Source organism: Pelobates fuscus, chromosome 4 (assembly GCF_036172605.1).
Source record: "Pelobates fuscus isolate aPelFus1 chromosome 4, aPelFus1.pri, whole genome shotgun sequence".
In the NCBI taxonomy this organism is placed as follows: domain Eukaryota; kingdom Metazoa; phylum Chordata; class Amphibia; order Anura; family Pelobatidae; genus Pelobates; species Pelobates fuscus.
The window spans coordinates 21,541,604-21,563,581 of record NC_086320.1 but is presented as its reverse complement, the minus strand read 5'-3'; the positions used below and the strand labels follow the sequence as shown (position 1 = coordinate 21,563,581).

The 21,978-nt window shown below is 41.0% G+C and overlaps 6 non-coding genes across 6 annotated transcripts; all 6 read right to left on the bottom strand.

Moving 5' to 3' along the window:
* Positions 1–2,962: 2,962 nt before the first annotated feature.
* TRNAY-GUA (transfer RNA tyrosine (anticodon GUA)) lies at positions 2,963–3,051 on the bottom strand. Its single transcript is given in 2 exon segments — positions 2,963–2,998; positions 3,015–3,051. It is a non-coding gene; the product is annotated as a tRNA-Tyr (tRNA).
* A 4,509-nt stretch (positions 3,052–7,560) lies between these two features.
* TRNAY-GUA (transfer RNA tyrosine (anticodon GUA)) lies at positions 7,561–7,649 on the bottom strand. The gene is given in 2 exon segments: positions 7,561–7,596; positions 7,613–7,649. It is a non-coding gene; the product is annotated as a tRNA-Tyr (tRNA).
* A 3,990-nt stretch (positions 7,650–11,639) lies between these two features.
* On the bottom strand, positions 11,640–11,728 carry TRNAY-GUA (transfer RNA tyrosine (anticodon GUA)). Its single transcript is given in 2 exon segments — positions 11,640–11,675; positions 11,692–11,728. It is a non-coding gene; the product is annotated as a tRNA-Tyr (tRNA).
* A 1,206-nt stretch (positions 11,729–12,934) lies between these two features.
* Positions 12,935–13,023, bottom strand: TRNAY-GUA (transfer RNA tyrosine (anticodon GUA)). Its single transcript is given in 2 exon segments — positions 12,935–12,970; positions 12,987–13,023. It is a non-coding gene; the product is annotated as a tRNA-Tyr (tRNA).
* A 1,206-nt stretch (positions 13,024–14,229) lies between these two features.
* TRNAY-GUA (transfer RNA tyrosine (anticodon GUA)) lies at positions 14,230–14,318 on the bottom strand. The gene is given in 2 exon segments: positions 14,230–14,265; positions 14,282–14,318. It is a non-coding gene; the product is annotated as a tRNA-Tyr (tRNA).
* A 6,639-nt stretch (positions 14,319–20,957) lies between these two features.
* Positions 20,958–21,046, bottom strand: TRNAY-GUA (transfer RNA tyrosine (anticodon GUA)). The gene is given in 2 exon segments: positions 20,958–20,993; positions 21,010–21,046. It is a non-coding gene; the product is annotated as a tRNA-Tyr (tRNA).
* Between the last annotated feature and the right edge of the window lie 932 nt (positions 21,047–21,978).

Genomic DNA, 21,978 nt, shown 5'->3' with positions numbered 1-21,978 from the left:
GCCATTACAAAATGGGTAATGTAATTATCACAAGCAGAGAAATACAGTTTTTCCACATTATTCATAACTTTAAAAGTATGCATCACATTCACATAAAACTTACATTTTCAGAATCAGCATACTCCAAATACAAACATAGGTCAGAATCATACAAATTGGTCCAGTGGTTCAAAAGATAGATCGTAGTCCTTTGTGACCAAATGAAGCATGGCTTTTCTGCCCAAAACCAGTTCCACAGAGTCTTCTATCCTGGAGATAATTGGGAAGTAATCCAATTATCTCCAAGGACAGATGCAAAACTCCGTTAAGCACATGGCAGTAAAAAGACAGTAAAATACACAAGGTTACATTTATTACATAAAATACAGACATGCAACATACAGTCCTCTGCTCTACAAGAGAGAAAAACAAATGTCCTTCGAGCCAGAATTGACCCAGCGACCTAAGGATTGCTATCATATACCAACTACAGTCCTCCGCTCTACCAGCTGAGCTATCGAAGGTAATTCGTGAGTTCACTCAATGTCAAAGTAGGACATTTTTGAAGAATCAGGTAAGCAGTTAAACATTTTGCAACATGCTGCTGTGGCAATGACATCCAGGTAAACAAAAAGTTCAACTAAGCACCCTTCATTTAAAAGAAGAAGCATCGATCCCGCTACCTCTCACATGCTAAGCGAGCACTCTACCATTTGAGCTAATCCCCCACTTTTCCGCTCTCATCTTTTGTAATGGCACCCTGGGCATAAAGGGGTGCCATTACAAAATGGGTAATGTAATTATCACAAGCAGAGAAATACAGTTTTTCCACATTATTCATAACTTTAAAAGTATGCATCACATTCACATAAAACTTACATTTTCAGAATCAGCATACTCCAAATACAAATTGGTCCAGTGGTTCAAAAGATAGATCGTAGTCCTTTGTGAACAAATGAAGCATGGCTTTTCTGCCCAAAACCAGTTCCACAGAGTCTTCTATCCTGGAGATAATTGAGAAGTAATCCAATTATCTCCAAGGACAGATGCAAAACTCCATTAAGCACATGGCAGTAAAAAGACAGTAAAATACACAAGGTTACATTTATTACATAAAATACAGACATGCAACATACAGTCTAAGCACCCTTCATTTAAAAGAAGAAGAAGCCACTGGAGAATGCGGGCATCGATCCCGCTACCTCTCACATGCTAAGCGAGCGCTCTACCATTTGAGCTAATCCCCCACTTTTCCGCACTCATCTTTTGTAATGGCACCCTGGGCATAAAGGGGTGCCATTACAAAATGGGTAATGTAATTATCACAAGCAGAGAAATACAGTTTTTCCACATTATTCATAACTTTAAAAGTATGCATCACATTCACATAAAACTTACATTTTCAGAATCAGCATACTCCAAATACAAACATAGGTCAGAATCATACAAATTGGTCCAGTGGTTCAAAAGATAGATCGTAGTCCTTTGTGACCAAATGAAGCATGGCTTTTCTGCCCAAAACCAGTTCCACAGAGTCTTCTATCCTGGAGATAATTGGGAAGTAATCCAATTATCTCCAAGGACAGATGCAAAACTCCGTTAAGCACATGGCAGTAAAAAGACAGTAAAATACACAAGGTTACATTTATTACATAAAATACAGACATGCAACATACAGTCCTCTGCTCTACAAGAGAGAAAAACAAATGTCCTTCGAGCCGGAATTGACCCAGCGACCTAAGGATTGCTATCATATACCAACTACAGTCCTCCGCTCTACCAGCTGAGCTATCGAAGGTAATTCGTGAGTTCACTCAATGTCAAAGTAGGACATTTTTGAAGAATCAGGTAAGCAGTTAAACATTTTGCAACATGCTGCTGTGGCAATGACATCCAGGTAAACAAAAAGTTCAACTAAGCACCCTTCATTTAAAAGAAGAAGCATCGATCCCGCTACCTCTCACATGCTAAGCGAGCACTCTACCATTTGAGCTAATCCCCCACTTTTCCGCTCTCATCTTTTGTAATGGCACCCTGGGCATAAAGGGGTGCCATTACAAAATGGGTAATGTAATTATCACAAGCAGAGAAATACAGTTTTTCCACATTATTCATAACTTTAAAAGTATGCATCACATTCACATAAAACTTACATTTTCAGAATCAGCATACTCCAAATACAAATTGGTCCAGTGGTTCAAAAGATAGATCGTAGTCCTTTGTGAACAAATGAAGCATGGCTTTTCTGCCCAAAACCAGTTCCACAGAGTCTTCTATCCTGGAGATAATTGAGAAGTAATCCAATTATCTCCAAGGACAGATGCAAAACTCCATTAAGCACATGGCAGTAAAAAGACAGTAAAATACACAAGGTTACATTTATTACATAAAATACAGACATGCAACATACAGTCTAAGCACCCTTCATTTAAAAGAAGAAGAAGCCACTGGAGAATGCGGGCATCGATCCCGCTACCTCTCACATGCTAAGCGAGCGCTCTACCATTTGAGCTAATCCCCCACTTTTCCGCACTCATCTTTTGTAATGGCACCCTGGGCATAAAGGGGTGCCATTACAAAATGGGTAATGTAATTATCACAAGCAGAGAAATACAGTTTTTCCACATTATTCATAACTTTAAAAGTATGCATCACATTCACATAAAACTTACATTTTCAGAATCAGCATACTCCAAATACAAACATAGGTCAGAATCATACAAATTGGTCCAGTGGTTCAAAAGATAGATCGTAGTCCTTTGTGACCAAATGAAGCATGGCTTTTCTGCCCAAAACCAGTTCCACAGAGTCTTCTATCCTGGAGATAATTGGGAAGTAATCCAATTATCTCCAAGGACAGATGCAAAACTCCATTAAGCACATGGCAGTAAAAAGACAGTAAAATACACAAGGTTACATTTATTACATAAAATACAGACATGCAACATACAGTCCTCTGCTCTACAAGAGAGAAAAGCAAATGTCCTTCGAGCCGGAATTGAACCAGCGACCTAAGGATTGCTATCATATACCAACTACAGTCCTCCGCTCTACCAGCTGAGCTATCGAAGGTAATTCGTGAGTTCACTCAATGTCAAAGTAGGACATTTTTGAAGAATCAGGTAAGCAGTTAAACATTTTGCAACATGCTGCTGTGGCAATGACATCCAGGTAAACAAAAAGTTCAACTAAGCACCCTTCATTTAAAAGAAGAAGCATCGATCCCGCTACCTCTCACATGCTAAGCGAGCACTCTACCATTTGAGCTAATCCCCCACTATTCCGCTCTCATCTTTTGTAATGGCACCCTGGGCATAAAGGGGTGCCATTACAAAATGGGTAATGTAATTATCACAAGCAGAGAAATACAGTTTTTCCACATTATTCATAACTTTAAAAGTATGCATCACATTCACATAAAACTTACATTTTCAGAATCAGCATACTCCAAATACAAATTGGTCCAGTGGTTCAAAAGATAGATCGTAGTCCTTTGTGAACAAATGAAGCATGGCTTTTCTGCCCAAAACCAGTTCCACAGAGTCTTCTATCCTGGAGATAATTGAGAAGTAATCCAATTATCTCCAAGGACAGATGCAAAACTCCATTAAGCACATGGCAGTAAAAAGACAGTAAAATACACAAGGTTACATTTATTACATAAAATACAGACATGCAACATACAGTCTAAGCACCCTTCATTTAAACGAAGAAGAAGCCACTGGAGAATGCGGGCATCGATCCCGCTACCTCTCACATGCTAAGCGAGCGCTCTACCATTTGAGCTAATCCCCCACTTTTCCGCACTCATCTTTTGTAATGGCACCCTGGGCATAAAGGGGTGCCATTACAAAATGGGTAATGTAATTATCACAAGCAGAGAAATACAGTTTTTCCACATTATTCATAACTTTAAAAGTATGCATCACATTCACATAAAACTTACATTTTCAGAATCAGCATACTCCAAATACAAACATAGGTCAGAATCATACAAATTGGTCCAGTGGTTCAAAAGATAGATCGTAGTCCTTTGTGACCAAATGAAGCATGGCTTTTCTGCCCAAAACCAGTTCCACAGAGTCTTCTATCCTGGAGATAATTGGGAAGTAATCCAATTATCTCCAAGGACAGATGCAAAACTCCATTAAGCACATGGCAGTAAAAAGACAGTAAAATACACAAGGTTACATTTATTACATAAAATACAGACATGCAACATACAGTCTTAGCACCCTTCATTTAAAAGAAGAAGCAGCCACTGGAGAATGCGGGCATCGATCCCGCTACCTCTCACATGCTAAGCGAGCGCTCTACCATTTGAGCTAATCCCCCACTTTTCCGCTCTCATCTTTTGTAATGGCACCCTGGGCATAAAGGGGTGCCATTACAAAATGGGTAATGTAATTATCACAAGCAGAGAAATACAGTTTTTCCACATTATTCATAACTTTAAAAGTATGCATCACATTCACATAAAACTTACATTTTCAGAATCAGCATACTCCAAATACAAACATAGGTCAGAATCATACAAATTGGTCCAGTGGTTCAAAAGATAGATCGTAGTCCTTTGTGACCAAATGAAGCATGGCTTTTCTGCCCAAAACCAGTTCCACAGAGTCTTCTATCCTGGAGATAATTGGGAAGTAATCCAATTATCTCCAAGGACAGATGCAAAACTCCGTTAAGCACATGGCAGTAAAAAGACAGTAAAATACACAAGGTTACATTTATTACATAAAATACAGACATGCAACATACAGTCCTCTGCTCTACAAGAGAGAAAAACAAATGTCCTTCGAGCCGGAATTGACCCAGCGACCTAAGGATTGCTATCATATACCAACTACAGTCCTCCGCTCTACCAGCTGAGCTATCGAAGGTAATTCGTGAGTTCACTCAATGTCAAAGTAGGACATTTTTGAAGAATCAGGTAAGCAGTTAAACATTTTGCAACATGCTGCTGTGGCAATGACATCCAGGTAAACAAAAAGTTCAACTAAGCACCCTTCATTTAAAAGAAGAAGCATCGATCCCGCTACCTCTCACATGCTAAGCGAGCACTCTACCATTTGAGCTAATCCCCCACTATTCCGCTCTCATCTTTTGTAATGGCACCCTGGGCATAAAGGGGTGCCATTACAAAATGGGTAATGTAATTATCACAAGCAGAGAAATACAGTTTTTCCACATTATTCATAACTTTAAAAGTATGCATCACATTCACATAAAACTTACATTTTCAGAATCAGCATACTCCAAATACAAACATAGGTCAGAATCATACAAATTGGTCCAGTGGTTCAAAAGATAGATCGTAGTCCTTTGTGACCAAATGAAGCATGGCTTTTCTGCCCAAAACCAGTTCCACAGAGTCTTCTATCCTGGAGATAATTGGGAAGTAATCCAATTATCTCCAAGGACAGATGCAAAACTCCATTAAGCACATGGCAGTAATTAGACAGTAAAATACACAAGGTTACATTTATTACATAAAATACAGACATGCAACATACAGTCCTCTGCTCTACAAGAGAGAAAAGCAAATGTCCTTCGAGCCGGAATTGAACCAGCGACCTAAGGATTGCTATCATATACCAACTACAGTCCTCCGGTCTACCAGCTGAGCTATCGAAGGTAATTCGTGAGTTCACTCAATGTCAAAGTAGGACTTTTTTGAAGAATCAGGTAAGCAGTTAAACATTTTGCAACATGCTGCTGTGGCAATGACATCCAGGTAAACAAAAAGCTCAACTAAGCACCCTTCATTTAAAAGAAGAAGCATCGATCCCGCTACCTCTCACATGCTAAGCGAGCACTCTACCATTTGAGCTAATCCCCCACTATTCCGCTCTCATCTTTTGTAATGGCACCCTGGGCATAAAGGGGTGCCATTACAAAATGGGTAATGTAATTATCACAAGCAGAGAAATACAGTTTTTCCACATTATTCATAACTTTAAAAGTATGCATCACATTCACATAAAACTTACATTTTCAGAATCAGCATACTCCAAATACAAACATAGGTCAGAATCATACAAATTGGTCCAGTGGTTCAAAAGATAGATCGTAGTCCTTTGTGACCAAATGAAGCATGGCTTTTCTGCCCAAAACCAGTTCCACAGAGTCTTCTATCCTGGAGATAATTGGGAAGTAATCCAATTATCTCCAAGGACAGATGCAAAACTCCGTTAAGCACATGGCAGTAAAAAGACAGTAAAATACACAAGGTTACATTTATTACATAAAATACAGACATGCAACATACAGTCCTCTGCTCTACAAGAGAGAAAAGCAAATGTCCTTCGAGCCGGAATTGAACCAGCGACCTAAGGATTGCTATCATATACCAACTACAGTCCTCCGCTCTACTAGCTGAGCTATCGAAGGTAATTTGTGAGTTCACTCAATGTCAAAGTAGGACATTTTTGAAGAATCAGGTAAGCAGTTAAACATTTTGCAACATGCTGCTGTGGCAATGACATCCAGGTAAACAAAAAGCTCAACTAAGCACCCTTCATTTAAAAGAAGAAGCATCGATCCCGCTACCTCTCACATGCTAAGCGAGCACTCTACCATTTGAGCTAATCCCCCACTATTCCGCTCTCATCTTTTGTAATGGCACCCTGGGCATAAAGGGGTGCCATTACAAAATGGGTAATGTAATTATCACAAGCAGAGAAATACAGTTTTTCCACATTATTCATAACTTTAAAAGTATGCATCACATTCACATAAAACTTACATTTTCAGAATCAGCATACTCCAAATACAAATTGGTCCAGTGGTTCAAAAGATAGATCGTAGTCCTTTGTGAACAAATGAAGCATGGCTTTTCTGCCCAAAACCAGTTCCACAGAGTCTTCTATCCTGGAGATAATTGAGAAGTAATCCAATTATCTCCAAGGACAGATGCAAAACTCCATTAAGCACATGGCAGTAAAAAGACAGTAAAATACACAAGGTTACATTTATTACATAAAATACAGACATGCAACATACAGTCTAAGCACCCTTCATTTAAAAGAAGAAGAAGCCACTGGAGAATGCGGGCATCGATCCCGCTACCTCTCACATGCTAAGCGAGCGCTCTACCATTTGAGCTAATCCCCCACTTTTCCGCACTCATCTTTTGTAATGGCACCCTGGGCATAAAGGGGTGCCATTACAAAATGGGTAATGTAATTATCACAAGCAGAGAAATACAGTTTTTCCACATTATTCATAACTTTAAAAGTATGCATCACATTCACATAAAACTTACATTTTCAGAATCAGCATACTCCAAATACAAACATAGGTCAGAATCATACAAATTGGTCCAGTGGTTCAAAAGATAGATCGTAGTCCTTTGTGACCAAATGAAGCATGGCTTTTCTGCCCAAAACCAGTTCCACAGAGTCTTCTATCCTGGAGATAATTGGGAAGTAATCCAATTATCTCCAAGGACAGATGCAAAACTCCATTAAGCACATGGCAGTAAAAAGACAGTAAAATACACAAGGTTACATTTATTACATAAAATACAGACATGCAACATACAGTCCTCTGCTCTACAAGAGAGAAAAGCAAATGTCCTTCGAGCCGGAATTGAACCAGCGACCTAAGGATTGCTATCATATACCAACTACAGTCCTCCGCTCTACCAGCTGAGCTATCGAAGGTAATTCGTGAGTTCACTCAATGTCAAAGTAGGACATTTTTGAAGAATCAGGTAAGCAGTTAAACATTTTGCAACATGCTGCTGTGGCAATGACATCCAGGTAAACAAAAAGTTCAACTAAGCACCCTTCATTTAAAAGAAGAAGCATCGATCCCGCTACCTCTCACATGCTAAGCGAGCACTCTACCATTTGAGCTAATCCCCCACTATTCCGCTCTCATCTTTTGTAATGGCACCCTGGGCATAAAGGGGTGCCATTACAAAATGGGTAATGTAATTATCACAAGCAGAGAAATACAGTTTTTCCACATTATTCATAACTTTAAAAGTATGCATCACATTCACATAAAACTTACATTTTCAGAATCAGCATACTCCAAATACAAATTGGTCCAGTGGTTCAAAAGATAGATCGTAGTCCTTTGTGAACAAATGAAGCATGGCTTTTCTGCCCAAAACCAGTTCCACAGAGTCTTCTATCCTGGAGATAATTGAGAAGTAATCCAATTATCTCCAAGGACAGATGCAAAACTCCATTAAGCACATGGCAGTAAAAAGACAGTAAAATACACAAGGTTACATTTATTACATAAAATACAGACATGCAACATACAGTCTAAGCACCCTTCATTTAAACGAAGAAGAAGCCACTGGAGAATGCGGGCATCGATCCCGCTACCTCTCACATGCTAAGCGAGCGCTCTACCATTTGAGCTAATCCCCCACTTTTCCGCACTCATCTTTTGTAATGGCACCCTGGGCATAAAGGGGTGCCATTACAAAATGGGTAATGTAATTATCACAAGCAGAGAAATACAGTTTTTCCACATTATTCATAACTTTAAAAGTATGCATCACATTCACATAAAACTTACATTTTCAGAATCAGCATACTCCAAATACAAACATAGGTCAGAATCATACAAATTGGTCCAGTGGTTCAAAAGATAGATCGTAGTCCTTTGTGACCAAATGAAGCATGGCTTTTCTGCCCAAAACCAGTTCCACAGAGTCTTCTATCCTGGAGATAATTGGGAAGTAATCCAATTATCTCCAAGGACAGATGCAAAACTCCATTAAGCACATGGCAGTAAAAAGACAGTAAAATACACAAGGTTACATTTATTACATAAAATACAGACATGCAACATACAGTCTTAGCACCCTTCATTTAAAAGAAGAAGCAGCCACTGGAGAATGCGGGCATCGATCCCGCTACCTCTCACATGCTAAGCGAGCGCTCTACCATTTGAGCTAATCCCCCACTTTTCCGCTCTCATCTTTTGTAATGGCACCCTGGGCATAAAGGGGTGCCATTACAAAATGGGTAATGTAATTATCACAAGCAGAGAAATACAGTTTTTCCACATTATTCATAACTTTAAAAGTATGCATCACATTCACATAAAACTTACATTTTCAGAATCAGCATACTCCAAATACAAACATAGGTCAGAATCATACAAATTGGTCCAGTGGTTCAAAAGATAGATCGTAGTCCTTTGTGACCAAATGAAGCATGGCTTTTCTGCCCAAAACCAGTTCCACAGAGTCTTCTATCCTGGAGATAATTGGGAAGTAATCCAATTATCTCCAAGGACAGATGCAAAACTCCGTTAAGCACATGGCAGTAAAAAGACAGTAAAATACACAAGGTTACATTTATTACATAAAATACAGACATGCAACATACAGTCCTCTGCTCTACAAGAGAGAAAAACAAATGTCCTTCGAGCCGGAATTGACCCAGCGACCTAAGGATTGCTATCATATACCAACTACAGTCCTCCGCTCTACCAGCTGAGCTATCGAAGGTAATTCGTGAGTTCACTCAATGTCAAAGTAGGACATTTTTGAAGAATCAGGTAAGCAGTTAAACATTTTGCAACATGCTGCTGTGGCAATGACATCCAGGTAAACAAAAAGTTCAACTAAGCACCCTTCATTTAAAAGAAGAAGCATCGATCCCGCTACCTCTCACATGCTAAGCGAGCACTCTACCATTTGAGCTAATCCCCCACTATTCCGCTCTCATCTTTTGTAATGGCACCCTGGGCATAAAGGGGTGCCATTACAAAATGGGTAATGTAATTATCACAAGCAGAGAAATACAGTTTTTCCACATTATTCATAACTTTAAAAGTATGCATCACATTCACATAAAACTTACATTTTCAGAATCAGCATACTCCAAATACAAACATAGGTCAGAATCATACAAATTGGTCCAGTGGTTCAAAAGATAGATCGTAGTCCTTTGTGACCAAATGAAGCATGGCTTTTCTGCCCAAAACCAGTTCCACAGAGTCTTCTATCCTGGAGATAATTGGGAAGTAATCCAATTATCTCCAAGGACAGATGCAAAACTCCATTAAGCACATGGCAGTAATTAGACAGTAAAATACACAAGGTTACATTTATTACATAAAATACAGACATGCAACATACAGTCCTCTGCTCTACAAGAGAGAAAAGCAAATGTCCTTCGAGCCGGAATTGAACCAGCGACCTAAGGATTGCTATCATATACCAACTACAGTCCTCCGGTCTACCAGCTGAGCTATCGAAGGTAATTCGTGAGTTCACTCAATGTCAAAGTAGGACTTTTTTGAAGAATCAGGTAAGCAGTTAAACATTTTGCAACATGCTGCTGTGGCAATGACATCCAGGTAAACAAAAAGCTCAACTAAGCACCCTTCATTTAAAAGAAGAAGCATCGATCCCGCTACCTCTCACATGCTAAGCGAGCACTCTACCATTTGAGCTAATCCCCCACTATTCCGCTCTCATCTTTTGTAATGGCACCCTGGGCATAAAGGGGTGCCATTACAAAATGGGTAATGTAATTATCACAAGCAGAGAAATACAGTTTTTCCACATTATTCATAACTTTAAAAGTATGCATCACATTCACATAAAACTTACATTTTCAGAATCAGCATACTCCAAATACAAACATAGGTCAGAATCATACAAATTGGTCCAGTGGTTCAAAAGATAGATCGTAGTCCTTTGTGACCAAATGAAGCATGGCTTTTCTGCCCAAAACCAGTTCCACAGAGTCTTCTATCCTGGAGATAATTGGGAAGTAATCCAATTATCTCCAAGGACAGATGCAAAACTCCGTTAAGCACATGGCAGTAAAAAGACAGTAAAATACACAAGGTTACATTTATTACATAAAATACAGACATGCAACATACAGTCCTCTGCTCTACAAGAGAGAAAAGCAAATGTCCTTCGAGCCGGAATTGAACCAGCGACCTAAGGATTGCTATCATATACCAACTACAGTCCTCCGCTCTACTAGCTGAGCTATCGAAGGTAATTTGTGAGTTCACTCAATGTCAAAGTAGGACATTTTTGAAGAATCAGGTAAGCAGTTAAACATTTTGCAACATGCTGCTGTGGCAATGACATCCAGGTAAACAAAAAGCTCAACTAAGCACCCTTCATTTAAAAGAAGAAGCATCGATCCCGCTACCTCTCACATGCTAAGCGAGCACTCTACCATTTGAGCTAATCCCCCACTATTCCGCTCTCATCTTTTGTAATGGCACCCTGGGCATAAAGGGGTGCCATTACAAAATGGGTAATGTAATTATCACAAGCAGAGAAATACAGTTTTTCCACATTATTCATAACTTTAAAAGTATGCATCACATTCACATAAAACTTACATTTTCAGAATCAGCATACTCCAAATACAAACATAGGTCAGAATCATACAAATTGGTCCAGTGGTTCAAAAGATAGATCGTAGTCCTTTGTGACCAAATGAAGCATGGCTTTTCTGCCCAAAACCAGTTCCACAGAGTCTTCTATCCTGGAGATAATTGGGAAGTAATCCAATTATCTCCAAGGACAGATGCAAAACTCCGTTAAGCACATGGCAGTAAAAAGACAGTAAAATACACAAGGTTACATTTATTACATAAAATACAGACATGCAACATACAGTCCTCTGCTCTACAAGAGAGAAAAACAAATGTCCTTCGAGCCGGAATTGAACCAGCGACCTAAGGATTGCTATCATATACCAACTACAGTCCTCCGCTCTACCAGCTGAGCTATCGAAGGTAATTCGTGAGCTCACTCAATGTCAAAGTAGGACATTTTTGAAGAATCAGGTAAGCAGTTAAACATTTTGCAACATGCTGCTGTGGCAATGACATCCAGGTAAACAAAAAGTTCAACTAAGCACCCTTCATTTAAAAGAAGAAGCATCGATCCCGCTACCTCTCACATGCTAAGCGAGCACTCTACCATTTGAGCTAATCCCCCACTATTCCGCTCTCATCTTTTGTAATGGCACCCTGGGCATAAAGGGGTGCCATTACAAAATGGGTAATGTAATTATCACAAGCAGAGAAATACAGTTTTTCCACATTATTCATAACTTTAAAAGTATGCATCACATTCACATAAAACTTACATTTTCAGAATCAGCATACTCCAAATACAAACATAGGTCATAATCATACAAATTGGTCCAGTGGTTCAAAAGATAGATCGTAGTCCTTTGTGACCAAATGAAGCATGGCTTTTCTGCCCAAAACCAGTTCCACAGAGTCTTCTATCCTGGAGATAATTGGGAAGTAATCCAATTATCTCCAAGGACAGATGCAAAACTCCATTAAGCACATGGCAGTAAAAAGACAGTAAAATACACAAGGTTACATTTATTACATAAAATACAGACATGCAACATACAGTCTTAGCACCCTTCATTTAAAAGAAGAAGCAGCCACTGGAGAATGCGGGCATCGATCCCGCTACCTCTCACATGCTAAGCGAGCGCTCTACCATTTGTGCTAATCCCCCACTTTTCCGCTCTCATCTTTTGTAATGGCACCCTGGGCATAAAGGGGTGCCATTACAAAATGGGTAATGTAATTATCACAAGCAGAGAAATACAGTTTTTCCACATTATTCATAACTTTAAAAGTATGCATCACATTCACATAAAACTTACATTTTCAGAATCAGCATACTCCAAATACAAACATAGGTCAGAATCATACAAATTGGTCCAGTGGTTCAAAAGATAGATCGTAGTCCTTTGTGACCAAATGAAGCATGGCTTTTCTGCCCAAAACCAGTTCCACAGAGTCTTCTATCCTGGAGATAATTGGGAAGTAATCCAATTATCTCCAAGGACAGATGCAAAACTCTGTTAAGCACATGGCAGTAAAAAGACAGTAAAATACACAAGGTTACATTTATTACATAAAATACAGACATGCAACATACAGTCCTCTGCTCTACAAGAGAGAAAAACAAATGTCCTTCGAGCCGGAATTGAACCAGCGACCTAAGGATTGCTATCATATACCAACTACAGTCCTCCGCTCTACCAGCTGAGCTATCGAAGGTAATTCGTGAGTTCACTCAATGTCAAAGTAGGACATTTTTGAAGAATCAGGTAAGCAGTTAAACATTTTGCAACATGCTGCTGTGGCAATGACATCCAGGTAAACAAAAAGTTCAACTAAACACCCTTCATTTAAAAGAAGAAGCATCGATCCCGCTACCTCTCACATGCTAAGCGAGCACTCTACCATTTGAGCTAATCCCCCACTATTCCACTCTCATCTTTTGTAATGGCACCCTGGGCATAAAGGGGTGCCATTACAAAATGGGTAATGTAATTATCACAAGCAGAGAAATACAGTTTTTCCACATTATTCATAACTTTAAAAGTATGCATCACATTCACATAAAACTTACATTTTCAGAATCAGCATACTCCAAATACAAACATAGGTCAGAATCATACAAATTGGTCCAGTGGTTCAAAAGATAGATCGTAGTCCTTTGTGACCAAATGAAGCATGGCTTTTCTGCCCAAAACCAGTTCCACAGAGTCTTCTATCCTGGAGATAATTGGGAAGTAATCCAATTATCTCCAAGGACAGATGCAAAACTCCATTAAGCACATGGCAGTAAAAAGACAGTAAAATACACAAGGTTACATTTATTACATAAAATACAGACATGCAACATACAGTCTTAGCACCCTTCATTTAAAAGAAGAAGCAGCCACTGGAGAATGCGGGCATCGATCCCGCTACCTCTCACATGCTAAGCGAGCGCTCTACCATTTGAGCTAATCCCCCACTTTTCCGCTCTCATCTTTTGTAATGGCACCCTGGGCATAAAGGGGGGCCATTACAAAATGGGTAATGTAATTATCACAAGCAGAGAAATACAGTTTTTCCACATTATTCATAACTTTAAAAGTATGCATCACATTCACATAAAACTTACATTTTCAGAATCAGCATACTCCAAATACAAACATACGTCAAAATCATACAAATTGGTCCAGTGGTTCAAAAGATAGATCGTAGTCCTTTGTGACCAAATGAAGCATGGCTTTTCTGCCCAAAACCAGTTCCACAGAGTCTTCTATCCTGGAGATAATTGGGAAGTAATCCAATTATCTCCAAGGACAGATGCAAAACTCCATTAAGCACATGGCAGTAAAAAGACAGTAAAATACACAAGGTTACATTTATTACATAAAATACAGACATGCAACATACAGTCCTCTGCTCTACAAGAGAGAAAAGCAAATGTCCTTCGAGCCGGAATTGAACCAGCGACCTAAGGATTGCTATCATATACCAACTACAGTCCTCCGCTCTACCAGCTGAGCTATCGAAGGTAATTCGTGAGTTCACTCAATGTCAAAGTAGGACATTTTTGAAGAATCAGGTAAGCAGTTAAACATTTTGCAACATGCTGCTGTGGCAATGACATCCAGGTAAACAAAAAGTTCAACTAAGCACCCTTCATTTAAAAGAAGAAGCATCGATCCCGCTACCTCTCACATGCTAAGCGAGCACTCTACCATTTGAGCTAATCCCCCACTATTCCGCTCTCATCTTTTGTAATGGCACCCTGGGCATAAAGGGGTGCCATTACAAAATGGGTAATGTAATTATCACAAGCAGAGAAATACAGTTTTTCCACATTATTCATAACTTTAAAAGTATGCATCACATTCACATAAAACTTACATTTTCAGAATCAGCATACTCCAAATACAAACATAGGTCAGAATCATACAAATTGGTCCAGTGGTTCAAAAGATAGATCGTAGTCCTTTGTGACCAAATTGTCAGGGTACCTGAGGTCTCTACCTCTAAGGGAGGTAGAGACTTGGTGGTTTATCCGTCCAGGCGAGCTGCTCCCTCCGTTCCTCGCGGTTCATCCAGTCACTTAAACACCGGCCGCGAGGAATCCACGTCCTTTTCTAGCAGGACGCTCAATACGTGACGTCTTGACGCTATCACGAGCGACCTGCCACTCAAGTGTCCGATATCCAATCGGTACTTGTCAGAGGCGTGCTTACCATCCGGAGCCAGGGTATTTAAGCTTACTTCTCCCTTCAGCTCATTGCCCTGTCGTGGTTCTAGCTTGTCTAGTCACTCAGTGCTCTGGTATTCTCGTTTGCTCTATTTGGTTTTGACTCGGCTTGTTGTACTTTCCTGCTTCTCTGTTATCCCTTGACCCGGCTTGTCCCTCGCTTATCTGTCTTCTCGTTCCCTCGACCTCGGCTTGTCTCTGACTATTCTCTATTACTCTCGGTACGTTAGTCCGGCCATTCTAAGGCCCGGTATACGTACTATTCCACTCTTTGTACTCTGCGTGTTGGATCCCTGTCCCGATCCTGACATTACGACAGGGCCAATGGATCCTGCAGGTACAAACAGTCAGCTTGGTTCTTCGGATCCCAGGTTTGACGCCATGGAGTATAGGATGGATCAGATGGCTTTGGCACTACAGGCACTTTTGTCTCGTGCTAGTAATCCACCTGAGGAGACACGTACTCCGTCTATTTCTCCTGCAGTCTCAGGCCTAGAGGTAGCCACTGTAGGTGCTTCTTCCCGTATTACCCCACCAGTACGTTATGGCGGGTCACCGGAGAGGTGTCGTGGCTTTCTAAACCAGATTAGCATCCATTTCGAATTACAACCCCGCTCTTATCCTACAGATAGAGCGAAGGTTGGATTTGTTATTACTTTACTCATTGAAAAAGCTTTGAGATGGGCCAATCCTTTATGGGAGAATGATAATCCACTAGTCTATAATTATAATGCCTTTGTAGCTGCGTTTAGAAGAACTTTTGACCCTCCTGGTAGAAAGGTCAATGCAGCTAGATTACTGTTGCGCCTTAGACAGGACAATCGAACACTTGTGGATTATGCACTAGAGTTCAGGTCCTTGGCGGCAGAAGTTAAGTGGAACGAACAGGCTTATATAGATGTGTTTCTGAATGGGTTATCAGATGTAATTCTTGACGAGGTCGCTACTAGAGAACTCCCTGAAAATTTGGAGGATTTAATCTCTTTTATATCTCGTATTGATGAACGCTTAAGAGAGAGGCAGAACACTCGAGATAGGACCCGTAGACCCTCCTTTAAACTAGCGCCTACCTTTCAAAATTCTGAGTTCGAGGACTTACGTATTCCTGAACCTATGCAGATAGGCAGTACTCATCTCACAGAGAGGGAGAGACAGTACAGGAGAAGGGAGGGTTTATGTATGTATTGTGGAGTCAGAGGTCATTTACGCCTAAATTGTCCCAATCGTTCGGGAAACGCTCGCACCTAAGTTCCTTTAGAGGACAGGCCTTGGGTGTTTCTACTTTGTCCTCTATTCACAACTACAAAGAGCTCAGGCTTCTGTTACCCGTTTCTTTAAAGTGGGAAAAGGGAGTAGTTAAGACTATGGCACTAATCGATTCTGGAGCTGCTGAGAGCTTTATAGATCAGGGTTTTGCTGCCAAGCATGCTATTCCATCCCAGTTAAAAGAGACACCACTGGCTGTTGAGGCCATCGATGGTAGACCGTTACTTGAGCCTGTTATTTTCCATGAGACCATACCGATTAACTTAACTGTTGGCATCCTACATAGAGAGGACATATCCTTACTGCTCATTTCTTCTCCGTCTATTCCCATAGTTCTGGGGTACTCCTGGTTGAGGAGGCATAACCCTATTATTAATTGGGAGTCAGGGGAGATAGTTTCGTGGGGACAGAATTGTCAAGAGAAATGCTTGCGGAAGGTCTCACCTCTCGGCTTGACCAACACATCGACTAACTCTGACAATCCTACAGAGACACAAATTCCGTCTCAGTATCTAGATTTAAAGGCTGTATTTGACAAAAAGAAAGCCGATACCTTACCCCCACACAGGTCCTTTGATTGCAAAATTAATTTACTTCCTGGTACCATGCCGCCCAGAGGTCATGTATACCCGTTATCTACGAAAGAGAACTCAGTTCTAGAGGAGTATATTCACGAAAATTTAGACAAGGGATTCATTAGGAGGTCCTCCTCTCCTGCCGGGGCTGGATTTTTTTTTGTTAAAAAGAAGGATGGTTCTTTGAGACCTTGTATTGACTATCGAGGCCTAAATAAGATAACCATTAAAAATGCCTACCCGATTCCCTTGATCACCGAACTCTTCGATCGTTTGAAGGGCTCTACAATTTTCACCAAGTTAGACCTCAGAGGGGCATATAACTTGGTGAGAATCCAGCAGGGACATGAGTGGATGACGGCATTCAATACTCGATATGGTCACTATGAATATACTGTTATGCCTTTTGGGTTATGCAATGCGCCAGCTGTATTCCAGGATCTGATAAATGAGGTTCTTAGGGAATTTCAGCAAGATTGCGTCATTGTATACCTAGATGATATACTCATTCATTCTAGTGAGATTGAGACTCATCACAAGCAAGTCAGGAGGGTTTTGCACAAGCTTCTCCAGCATGGCTTGTACTGCAAGTTGGAGAAATGTAGCTTTGATCAGACCCAGGTAACCTTTCTCGGCTATGTGATCTCTGGGGAGGGATTTAAGATGGATCCGAATAAGCTCCAATCCATTCTAGAGTGGCCTTTACCCAAAGGTCTTAAAGCCGTACAGAGATTTATTGGTTTTTCTAATTATTATAGGCGCTTTATTAAGGGCTATTCTTCCATTATCGCACCTATCACTAATATGACCAAACAGGGGGCTGATACTAAGAATTGGACTACTGAAGCTCTCCTTGCGTTCAAAACTCTCAAGGAGCTTTTCGCTTCCGCTCCAATTTTAGTTCACCCCGACACTTCTCTGCCTTTTCTACTTGAGGTAGACGCATCGGAGACTGGTTTAGGTGCTGTCCTATCTCAAAGGTTGGGTGTTGATAAACCATTACATCCATGTGGATTTTTCTCTAAAAAATTGACCGGTACTGAAAGCAGATATGACATTGGTGACAGAGAATTACTAGCGGTTATCAAGGCTTTGAAAGAGTGGAGACATTTATTGGAGGGTACATTACATCCTGTTACCATTCTAACTGACCACAAAAATTTGTCTTATATCGGAGAGGCCAAGCGTTTGTCCTCCAGGCAGGCTCGTTGGTCGTTGTTTCTTACCCATTTCAATTACGTTCTGACTTACAGACCTGGGTCAAAGAATTCTAAAGCCGACGCGCTATCTCGCCAATATGAGCCCTCTGCTTCAGTTGAACCACTTATGTCCTCCATTGTACCCAAATGCAATATTATTGCTAATACCAGTCTCAAAATTCATTCCCCGCTACTTGACCAGATCTTGAAGTCACAACATCTAGCCCCCGGAAACACTCCTGAGGGAAGAAACTTTGTTCCTCCTGAACTTCAACTGGAGCTCTTACAATGTTTTCACGAAAGTAAAGTAGCTGGTCATCCTGGTATTCGCAAGACATACTCTCTGATATCCAAGGATTTCTGGTGGCCTTCACTTCGAAAAGATATTGAGGAGTTCGTCGCAGCTTGTGAAACTTGTGCCAAGACTAAACTACCTCATGCTTCTCCATGTGGCCTGTTACACCCCTTGGACGTTCCTGAGAGACCTTGGTCCTGCTTGTCCATAGACTTTATCGTTGATTTGCCTGCTTCCAAGAGACAGACTGTTATTCTCACGGTGGTGGATAGATTTACTAAGATGGCTCATTTCGTGCCATTACCTAAACTTCCGACTTCTTCTGAATTGGCGGAGATTTTTGCGAGAGAGGTTTTTCGTCTACATGGGATTCCTTCGGAGATTGTTTCTGATAGAGGCTCTCAATTTGTCTCACGTTTCTGGAGATCCTTTTTTTCTCAAATGGGCATCAAATTGAACTTTTCCTCTGCCTATCACCCTCAGTCTAACGGAGCTGCTGAACGTACCAATCAAAAGATCGAACAATATCTGCGTTGCTTTGTTTCCGAACACCAGGACGATTGGGTCGGTCTGATTCCTTGGGCGGAGTTCGCACACAATAACCTTGTTTGCGATTCAACTCGCTCTAGCCCTTTCTTCATGAACTATGGCTTTCATCCTTCGATTTTTCCTTCGGTTTCCTCTTCTCAGGGGATACCGTCGGTTGATGATCATGTCGCCAACCTGAAGACATTATGGGATCAGACTCGGCAAATTCTGTTACATAGTTCCTCGTTGTTCAAGAAACACGCTGACAAGCATAGAAGAGCGGCTCCTGTTTTTGTCCCTGGGGATAGGGTATGGTTGAGTACTAAGAATGTTCGCCTAAAAGTTCCATCTATGAAATTTGCTCCTCGCTACATAGGCCCTTACAGGGTTCTCACTCGTATCAATCCGGTTGCGTATCGCCTGGCTCTGCCACCTGCCTTACGCATTCCTAACTCATTTCATGTCTCCTTGTTGAAACCTCTTATTTGCAACAAATTCTCCTCTAAGGTTTCCTCACCTCGTCCTGTTCAGGTGGAGGGTCGGGAGGAGTACGAGGTCAGCTCCATCATTGATTCCAGAATTTCGAGGGGAAAATTGCAATATCTGGTCAACTGGAGGGGATATGGTCCTGAGGAGAGGAGTTGGGTACCTCAGGAGGACGTTCATGCTTCTCGCCTTCGCAGAGCATTTCACCTCCGCTTCCCATCTCGCCCCGGTTCCTTCCGCCCGGTGGGCGTATCTGAGAGGGGGGGTACTGTCAGGGTACCTGAGGTCTCTACCTCTAAGGGAGGTAGAGACTTGGTGGTTTATCCGTCCAGGCGAGCTGCTCCCTCCGTTCCTCGCGGTTCATCCAGTCACTTAAACACCGGCCGCGAGGAATCCACGTCCTTTTCTAGCAGGACGCTCAATACGTGACGTCTTGACGCTATCACGAGCGACCTGCCACTCAAGTGTCCGATATCCAATCGGTACTTGTCAGAGGCGTGCTTACCATCCGGAGCCAGCGTATTTAAGCTTACTTCTCCCTTCAGCTCATTGCCCTGTCGTGGTTCTAGCTTGTCTAGTCACTCAGTGCTCTGGTATTCTCGTTTGCTCTATTTGGTTTTGACTCGGCTTGTTGTACTTTCCTGCTTCTCTGTTATCCCTTGACCCGGCTTGTCCCTCGCTTATCTGTCTTCTCGTTCCCTCGACCTCGGCTTGTCTCTGACTATTCTCTATTACTCTCGGTACGTTAGTCCGGCCATTCTAAGGCCCGGTATACGTACTATTCCACTCTTTGTACTCTGCGTGTTGGATCCCTGTCCCGATCCTGACACAAATGAAGCATGGCTTTTCTGCCCAAAACCAGTTCCACAGAGTCTTCTATCCTGGAGATAATTGGGAAGTAATCCAATTATCTCCAAGGACAGATGCAAAACTCCATTAAGCACATGGCAGTAAAAAGACACTAAAATACACAAGGTTACATTTATTACATAAAATACAGACATGCAACATACAGTCTAAGCACCCTTCATTTAAAAGAAGAAGAAGCCACTGGAGAATGCGGGCATCGATCCCGCTACCTCTCACATGCTAAGCGAGCGCTCTACCATTTGAGCTAATCCCCCACTTTTCCGCACTCATCTTTTGTAATGGCACCCTGGGCATAAAGGGGTGCCATTACAAAATGGGTAATGTAATTATCACAAGCAGAGAAATACAGTTTTTCCACATTATTCATAACTTTAAAAGTATGCATCACATTCACATAAAACTTACATTTTCAGAATCAGCATACTCCAAATACAAACATAGGTCAGAATCATACAAATTGGTCCAGTGGTTCAAAAGATAGGTCGTAGTCCTTTGTGACCAAATGAAGCATGGCTTTTCTGCCCAAAACCAGTTCCACAGAGTCTTCTATCCTGGAGATAATTGGGAAGTAATCCAATTATCTCCAAGGACAGATGCAAAACTCCATTAAGCACATGGCAGTAAAAAGACAGTAAAATACACAAGGTTACATTTATTACATAAAATACAGACATGCAACATACAGTCCTCTGCTCTACAAGAGAGAAAAGCAAATGTCCTTCGAGCCGGAATTGAACCAGCGACCTAAGGATTGCTATCATATACCAACTACAGTCCTCCGCTCTACCAGCTGAGCTATCGAAGGTAATTCGTGAGTTCACTCAATGTCAAAGTAGGACATTTTTGAAGAATCAGGTAAGCAGTTAAACATTTTGCAACATGCTGCTGTGGCAATGACATCCAGGTAAACAAAAAGTTCAACTAAGCACCCTTCATTTAAAAGAAGAAGCATCGATCCCGCTACCTCTCACATGCTAAGCGAGCACTCTACCATTTGAGCTAATCCCCCACTATTCCGCTCTCATCTTTTGTAATGGCACCCTGGGCATAAAGGGGTGCCATTACAAAATGGGTAATGTAATTATCACAAGCAGAGAAATACAGTTTTTCCACATTATTCATAACTTTAAAAGTATGCATCACATTCACATAAAACTTACATTTTCAGAATCAGCATACTCCAAATACAAATTGGTCCAGTGGTTCAAAAGATAGATCGTAGTCCTTTGTGAACAAATGAAGCATGGCTTTTCTGCCCAAAACCAGTTCCACAGAGTCTTCTATCCTGGAGATAATTGGGAAGTAATCCAATTATCTCCAAGGACAGATGCAAAACTCCATTAAGCACATGGCAGTAAAAAGACAGTAAAATACACAAGGTTACATTTATTACATAAAATACAGACATGCAACATACAGTCTAAGCACCCTTCATTTAAAAGAAGAAGAAGCCACTGGAGAATGCGGGCATCGATCCCGCTACCTCTCACATGCTAAGCGAGCGCTCTACCATTTGAGCTAATCCCCCACTTTTCCGCTCTCATCTTTTGTAATGGCACTTGGGCATAAAGGGGTGCCATTACAAAATGGGTAATGTAATTATCACAAGCAGAGAAATACAGTTTTTCCACATTATTCATAACTTTAAAAGTATGCATCACATTCACATAAAACTTACATTTTCAGAATCAGCATACTCCAAATACAAACATACGTCAAAATCATACAAATTGGTCC